The following is an 8,189-nucleotide window of genomic DNA, read 5'->3' on the forward strand; positions in this document are numbered from 1 at the left end:
GCCATCTCATGACCCAGCCCCACTAGCCAAAAGCCTCTGCACAAGACAGGACCTGGTAACCAATGAACTTGGAGACTATCAGACCACCCATAGCAGTTAGCGCTCCACAACTAAAGGACTCCTGCAGCCCACATAGGGGACACCTCTAGAGCATATAGCTCTGGTGATTAAACGGGAGTGCGTGGCTGGGTCACACAGGATGTCTCCTACCAAAAGGTCACTTCTTCAGTATCAGGAAATATAACCAACCTACCAGATATTTATAAATAAAAAGAAAAGTTAGGCAAAATGAGGTGACAGGGCAACATGTTCCAAATGAAGGAATAAAATAAAACCCAGAGGGATGGTATGGGGAGGGGGGAGGGAGGAGAGTTCAGGATGGGGAACACATGTATACCTGTGGCAGATTCATTTTGATATTTGGCAAAACTAATACAATTATGTAAAGTTTAAAAATAAAATAAAATTTAAAAATAAATAAATAAATAAACCCTAGAAGAACTAAGTGAAAGGTAAATAGACAATCTACCTGAGAAAGAGTTCAGGGTAATGATAGTAAGATGATCAAAGAACTCAGAATAGGTGCAGGGGGTGAAAAGTTAGATTTTAGTAAAGAGTTAGAAAACACAAAGAACAATTAAATAGAGATGAAGATTACAATGTTGTTGATCAATTGCTAAGTTCTGTCTGACTTATTGTGACCTCATGGCCTGCAGCACACCAGGCTTCTGTGTCCTTCACTATCTCCCAGAGTTGCTCAAACTCATGTCCATTGAGTCAGTGATGCCATCCAGCCATCTCATCCTCTGTCACCTGCTTCTCCTCCTGCCTTAAATCCTTCCCAGCATCAGGGTCTTTTTCAATGAGTCAGCTCTTTGAAGGACACAATAACTCTAATGAAAAATATGCTAGAAGGAATCATCAGTAGACTAAATGATACAGAGGAATAAATCAGCAAGCTGGAAAACAGATTAATAGAAATCACTGGTGAAGAGAAAGAATGAAAATAAATGAGGACAGTTTATGAGATCTCTGGGACAACATCAAGTGTACTAATGCTCACATTACAAGGATTTCAGAAGGAGAAGAGAGAGAGAAGGGGGCAAAGAACATATTTAAAGACATAATAGCTAAAACCTTCCCTAACCTGGGAAGTGAAACTGCTCCCTGGATTTAGATGTCTGAAAGTTTCAAACAGGATCAACCCAAAGAGGAACACACCAAAACACATTGTAATTTTAATGCAAAAAAATAAAGGGAGAATATTAGCAACAAGTTATATATAAGGGAATTCAGGCTATCAACTAGGCTATCAGCTGACTTTTCCAGAAACTCTGTAGGCTAAAAGGAACTGGTGTGATATATTTAAGGTGGTAACAAAGAAAAACCTAAAACCAAGAATATTATACCCAGTAGAGTAAATTTGACAGACATCAAAAGCTTTACAGACAAGCAAAAGCTAAAAGAGTTCAGCACTACCAAATCAACTTTATAAGAAATGTTTAAAGGGACTTCTAAGTAAAAAAAAGAAAAGTCCACAACTAAAATGTGAAACTTACTAAAAGTAAAAGCTCATCAGCAAAGGCAAATAAACAATAAAGGTAGAAAACAAAACACATGCAGTTAATAGGAGGTTAAAAGAATAAATAGTAAAATCATCCATATACAATAAGCACTTAACGGAGACACAAAACAATTATATGTAAAATATGTCAAATAGTAATCATGGGGGAGGAAAGTACAAATGCATGGTTGTTATAATGTACTTGAACTTAAGAAATCAGCAACTTCTATATAAAAATGTTATGGTAACAACAAACCAAAAATCTATAATAGATATACACACAAGGTCTGGGAGTGGGCATGAGCTGCCACAGCCATAACAAGCTCCAAAAGCAGGCATAGGCCAGTGCTGCTGCTGGGAGACCTGTGAGCATGCATCAGTTGCTACCCCTACCATCCTGGGAGAATGCATGGGCTGCTGCAGCCACTGAGACAATTACATGGAAACTAAACAACATGCTACTGAAAAATCAATAGGTCAATGAGGAAATAAGAAAGGAAATTTAAAAATACATTGAGACAAAGTATGATTTAAAAATCCATACAAAATCTACAGGATGCAGCAAAAGCAGTTGTTTGAGGGAAATTCATAGCAATAGAGGTCTTCCTCAAAAAAGCAAAAGATCTACCACCTAAAAGAATTGAAAAAAGAAGAACAAACAAAACCTACAGTTAGCAGAAGGAAGGAAATAACAAAGTTTAAAGAATAATTAAATAAAAGAGATATCAAAAAATAAATAAAACAAAGAGCTGGTCCTTTGAAAGGATAAAAAAGAATTGACAAATCTCTTGCCAGGTTTGTTCACCAAGAAGAAAAAAGAGAGAACCAAGATAAACAAAATAAGATATGAAAAAGAAATATCAGCCAATAATGCAGAAATACAAAAGAGAGAGAGAGAGACCACTATGAACAATTGTATGTCAATGAATTTGTCAACTTAGAAATGGACAACTTTCTGGAAACAGTCCACCAAAACTGAAACAAGAAGAAATAATTTGAACAAATTGATCACTAGAAGTAAAATAGAATCTGTAATAAGAAATTCTCTACAAACAAAACTTCAAGACCAGACGGCATCACAGGTAAATTCTAACATACTTATTAAAAAAAATAAATAATCCAATTGAAAAATGGACAGAATAACTGAAATAGACATTTTTCCAGAGAAGACAGGCATGTGGCCAACAGGCACATGAAAAGATGCTCAATACTGCTAATCATGAGAGAAATGCAAATTAAAATTAGTGAGATAGCATCTCATACTTGTCAGAATGGCTATCATCCATAAGACCTCAAATAATTAATGTTGGCAAAGATATGGAGAAAAAGGAACCCTCCTACATTGTTGGTGGGGGATGTAAACTGGTGCAGCTACTATGGAGAATAGTATGGAGAATTCTCAAAAGACTAAAAATAGAACTACCATGTGATCCAGTAATTCCACTCCTAGATATACAGCTGAAGGAAACAAAAATACCCATTTGAAAAGTTACATGCACCCCAATTTTCATAGCATCACTATTTACAATAGCCAAGATATGGAAGCAACCTAAGTGTCCATCAACAGATGACAGAATAAAGAAGATGTGGTGTATATTCACATTCAGCCATAAAAAGCAATGAACATTTGCCATTTGTAGCAACATGGGTGGAATTTGAGGGTTTTATGCTTGGACAAATAAGTCAGAGAAAGAAAAATGCACATGTTATCACATATGTGGAATGTAAAAAATAAACTAGAGAATACAACAAAACAGATTTCACAGATATGTAAAACAAATTAGTGGTCAACAGTAGAAGAAGAAAGGGGGGCAAATGCTAGACAGAGGTAGGGCATTAAGAGATATAAAGTACAAGGTATAAAATTAACTACAAAGATATGTTGTACAGCTCAGGGAGTATAGGCAATATTTTATAGTAACTATTCAGTCTTTAAAAGTTGTTAATCACTATGTTGTACACCTGAAACTTATATAACATTATGAATAAACTATACCTCATTTTAAAAAATGAAATAAAAATTTTAATCCAGAATAATTAAGCTACATGCATGTGTGCTAAGTTGCTTCAGTTGTGTCCGACTCTGCAACACCATGGACCGTAGCTTGCCAGGCTCCTCTGTCATGGGATTCTCCAGGCAAGAAAATTGGAGTGGGTTGCCATTTCCTATATCAGGGGATCTTCCTGACCCAAGGATCGAACCCGCGTCTCTTATGTCTCCTGCATTGGCAGTTGAGTTCTTTACCACTGGAGCCATCTGGGAAGCCCAATTAATTAAGCTCCAGGTACTGGAATTTGGGGGTGGACAGTATTGAGAAGCAGAGTCAAAGGGGGAAAATGTGGTTAGAAATAAGACTATCAGGAACTCCTAGTGGTCAAGGGCTTAAACAACTAAACAAGTTAAGAATATTTAAATACTCAAGTTGAGGTTGTGATTCATGCTATAACATGAGACCACCCCATCCTCCCCCCTCTGCATAGTCCAAACACTCAGTAAAAGTCTGGGGCTTCACAGCTGGGATGATTGCTATTTGTGGGAGTAAAAGATGGGGTGGTTTTCAGTATGGGATGATGTAATATGGAAAATGGGTTGCATGTGTGGGTAGCCAAGTGATTGATAAAACAGTCTAATTCATTAGAATCAGGAACCTATAGCCACAGCCATAATAATGGGGAGAAACATAAACTGCCCCAGAAAACTCCTAGCCAACAATCTCAAGGAGATTAGAATGACAATGAGTTTCTCATCCTGTGAGATGGGAGTTCAGCAAAATGCTTCTGTGTTCTCAAGAGCAGAGTGACTCATTTTGCGTCTTCATTATACCTGGAAACATATATACACAATAAAAGTTCTCCATAATCACCCCCTGATGACAAGCATGATTTACTGCTCCAGCATCTATGCTCCCACTACATTTTGTTACAATATGCACTATTGTGACTATTATCTGGAAGAGAATGAGTCTTTATCCCCATGTCTCTAGTACCCATCAGGAAAACAGGAAGAAGATATACAGTAAGAGTTAAAGCTATTTTAAAATCCCACTATCTCCAAATTAATAGTTGTGTATATTATCTGTTTCAATCAATTCTGTTTATACTTAGTATCCTTTTGTAACTGAGTTTAGTTTCCCAGAAGGTACTAATTTTATTGCCTCCAAAGCAGTCAGTTATTTTTCTGTTTATATGACATTTTATGTTTCGATTTTCCTTCAGACACCCGGTTGGGATATGCACTTGGTAATGTAAACTCAAATTAATTTGCACAGTTTTGCTTGACTGGGCTTTTTTTCTTGAAGTCACGCTCCATGAAAAATTCTAACCAGGTGAGCCTTGGCAAAGCAGCTGTTCCTCCAACAGTATGTAGGGAGGAGTCATCAAGGCATGAGCTAAGAGGAGGCAGGTAATTGCCTGGCCTCTTTCGGGTCTTCGCCTAATATTGACTTTTAATTATGAAGGCCAAATGTTTGTTTTCTTATGGGATCCATTTCTGCCCCTTGGTTATTGACACAGTTGGAATGTGAAACATGTTTACTTTTTTCTAATGGGGGTGGATGGGTAAGTTTATATTACAGTAATATATTCTGAGTGTCAGTTCTTGTAAACTCTGATTATATGTCTGTCTTGTGGGAGTTTCTAACTAAGCGTCCTATGTGTCCTGATCAATTTTATATCTTTACGCTCTACAAGCGCACTAAAAATGTATTAAGGATGCACCACCTGTTCTGGGAAACACTTCAGAAATGTGTATCAACACCATAGTGTGTGTTTATTTAGCACTGGGGCTGGCATATAGGAGGGCATTCCCTGGTGGCTCAGTGGTAAAGAATCTGTCTGCAATGCAGGAGACACAGGCTCAACCCCTGGGTTGGGAAGATCCCTTGAGAAGGGCAAGGCAACCCACTCCAGTATTACCTGGAGAATCCCATGGACAGAGGATCCTGGGGTGCTATAGTCCCTAGGGTCTCAAAGAAAGTGAAAGTGAAGTCGCTCAGTCATGTCCTTCTCTTTGTGACCCCACAGACTGTAGCCTACCAGGCTCCTCCATCAGTGATATTTTCCAGGCAAGAGTACCAGAGCGGGTTGCCATTTCCTTCTCCATGGGATCTTCCTGACCCAGGGATCGAACCCAGTTCTCCCACATTGCAGGCAAAGAGTTGGCCACAACTGAAGTGACTTAGCACACATGCACTTTTTCAACTGCCAGGGATACAATGAGAATCAAAAAGCCCAGCTCCTGCTCCAAGAACTCGCATCTTGGAGTTCTCAGCAACAACAGGTTATTACAATGGAGTATGCGAAGTGCTGCCATAGAAGTAGGCATGGGCTGTTTGGACCTGGAAATACTATTTCTAGAAATCTATCCTAAGGAAATAATCTGAAATGTAGAAATGACATACACAGAGATAGCTGGCACAGTGAACACTGCTATCAGCAGACCCTATTCCTGCTGATATGGTTCACATAGTGCATTATTTAACAGTGGAAAAATTATTGAGATAGTGGGAAAATTATAATTAGCCAATATGCTATTATAATAAAATAGAAAGTGCAATATGTTAGCAATTCTGTGTCAGTGAAAGTTCAAAGCACTTAATCTGAATTAACATATTAATTCTCTCAATAACCCCATTAGGGTATGATTACTATTATCACCATTTTATGTATAATAAAATTGACACCAAAAACTTTAAATAACTTGTCCAAGTTCACTGAACAGGCAGTTATTTGACAAGCAGCATAGCTCTAGAGCCTGTCTCATGTTACAACCATTAAAAATGTTTATATATCTTATAGTGATAGGGAGACAGGCTTATGATAGTTACATAGAGTTAGATACACATTACTAATCTTAGACTGGGTTCTCCTAGAAAGCACAGCCTAAGATAAGGACTTGCTGGCATGTAATTTATTTTGGAAAGTTATTTCAGGAAAGAGGTTTGGGGGGGATGGTAAAAGTGAGACAGGAAAAGTGGGAAACTGGTCACCACTGAGCAAGAGGGGCTCAGTCCCACTGGGACCCTCTGAGGAGTTATGGAGAATGTGGCTCAGCAGCAGTCCCTGAGTTCATGGGGAGGGGAGGTTACATCCAACTCCATTTCTCATGAGTCAAGGCTTACCCATGGGTGTTCCCTCCCTCTATGTCCAGGAAAGCACAAGTGTGAGTATTGAGTGAGATCCCAAAATTGTCTTGCTCTAGGGTATCACGCAAGACCTGGGGCAGAAAGTAAGAATCAGGTGTTGAAAACTTGAACCTTTGCAAAGCTAGTGTTGTGGCAATGGAGGAAGAGAAGGGAGGGCCCAAGGACAGGAGGTGAGGCACACGATGGCGTCAGGCTGTCCTTCACACCTGCCATCACTATTTCTGCTCCATCTTGAGATGGTTTGGTACAGTCTTTTCCCATCAGCCTTGCCCACTGCAGCCTCCTTGAGAGTCAGTGCAGGTGTGTTAGGGCAACAAGGCCCTGTCTCCACTGCTGCAGAAGTCCCTAGGCTGCAACACATCATCAACATCCCCTTCCTCCATTACCCATTTGGGTTTCTCCCAAGCTCACATGCATTTCAGCAGCCTGAGTGTGCTTGCCTAGTTGATTGATCCAGACCCTCATCATCCAATGACCCAGGCCTGGCACAGAAGGAAATCAGTGTCTCTTCTGGATGCTATGGGCTTCAGCACTGGGGAAGATGATTTTTGACAGAGAAGACCCACTCTCCAATGGTGGGCATGAAGCTGGAGACTTGCAAACCTTGGAGCTGTGGTTTAAGCAAGAGAGATCCTTTTCTTACTCTTTGGGGATCCCACACAAGTGCAGCAGATGCCTTGGGTGTCCCTTCCACATCTCTTGAAACATTCACTGCACTTCAGAAGATGCGTCTGAGCCTTGATCACCTAACTCATCAGGCTACAGTTGCTGAAGTTGACCTGAAGTTGTCACGGGCATGGGATCTCCAAGAGATATGCCCAGTTGGGTCTCACAACAATGGGGAGATGAAAAAGTAGAAGGTGAACTAATGCAACCAAATTATACTCTATAAAAAAGTGGTTAAAATACCATCTTTTATATACTTTACCACAATAAAATATATTGTAAAGAAAACATACCTAACACACTGCTTATATGCAGTTTTAATGCCTTTATTTCTTATGTGCTTATATATACAAAGTACTACTATCAATGGTTACTTCTACACATCATTGATATGAGTGACTTTATTTCTTCCTTCCACTTCTAGATAGTTTCCAAACTTTCTCTAGTGTCTCTACAATGAGAATTAAAATCAACTTTTATAATTTTGAAATCATCTAAAGGAAAACATTTGGCTTTAAATGGCACCTGACTGTCAGAATTTAAAAGATGTTTATAGTGTCCCAATTTACTCTTCCGTTCAATGCTGTCTTCAGCTGAAACATTTTAGAAGTAGCTCAAAGGTAAAGAGAGAAAATGGGCTTCCCTGATGGCTCAGCGGTAAAGAATCAATGCAGGAAACCAACTTCGATCCCTGGGTTGAGAAGATCCCCCAGAGAAGGAAATGGCAACCCATTCCAGTATTCTTGCCTGGGAATCACAGGACAGAGGAGCCTGGTGGCTACAGTCCATGGGGTCACAAAAGAGATACAATTTAG

Source organism: Bubalus kerabau, chromosome 6 (genome assembly GCF_029407905.1).
Source record: "Bubalus kerabau isolate K-KA32 ecotype Philippines breed swamp buffalo chromosome 6, PCC_UOA_SB_1v2, whole genome shotgun sequence".
NCBI classification, from domain to species: domain Eukaryota; kingdom Metazoa; phylum Chordata; class Mammalia; order Artiodactyla; family Bovidae; genus Bubalus; species Bubalus kerabau.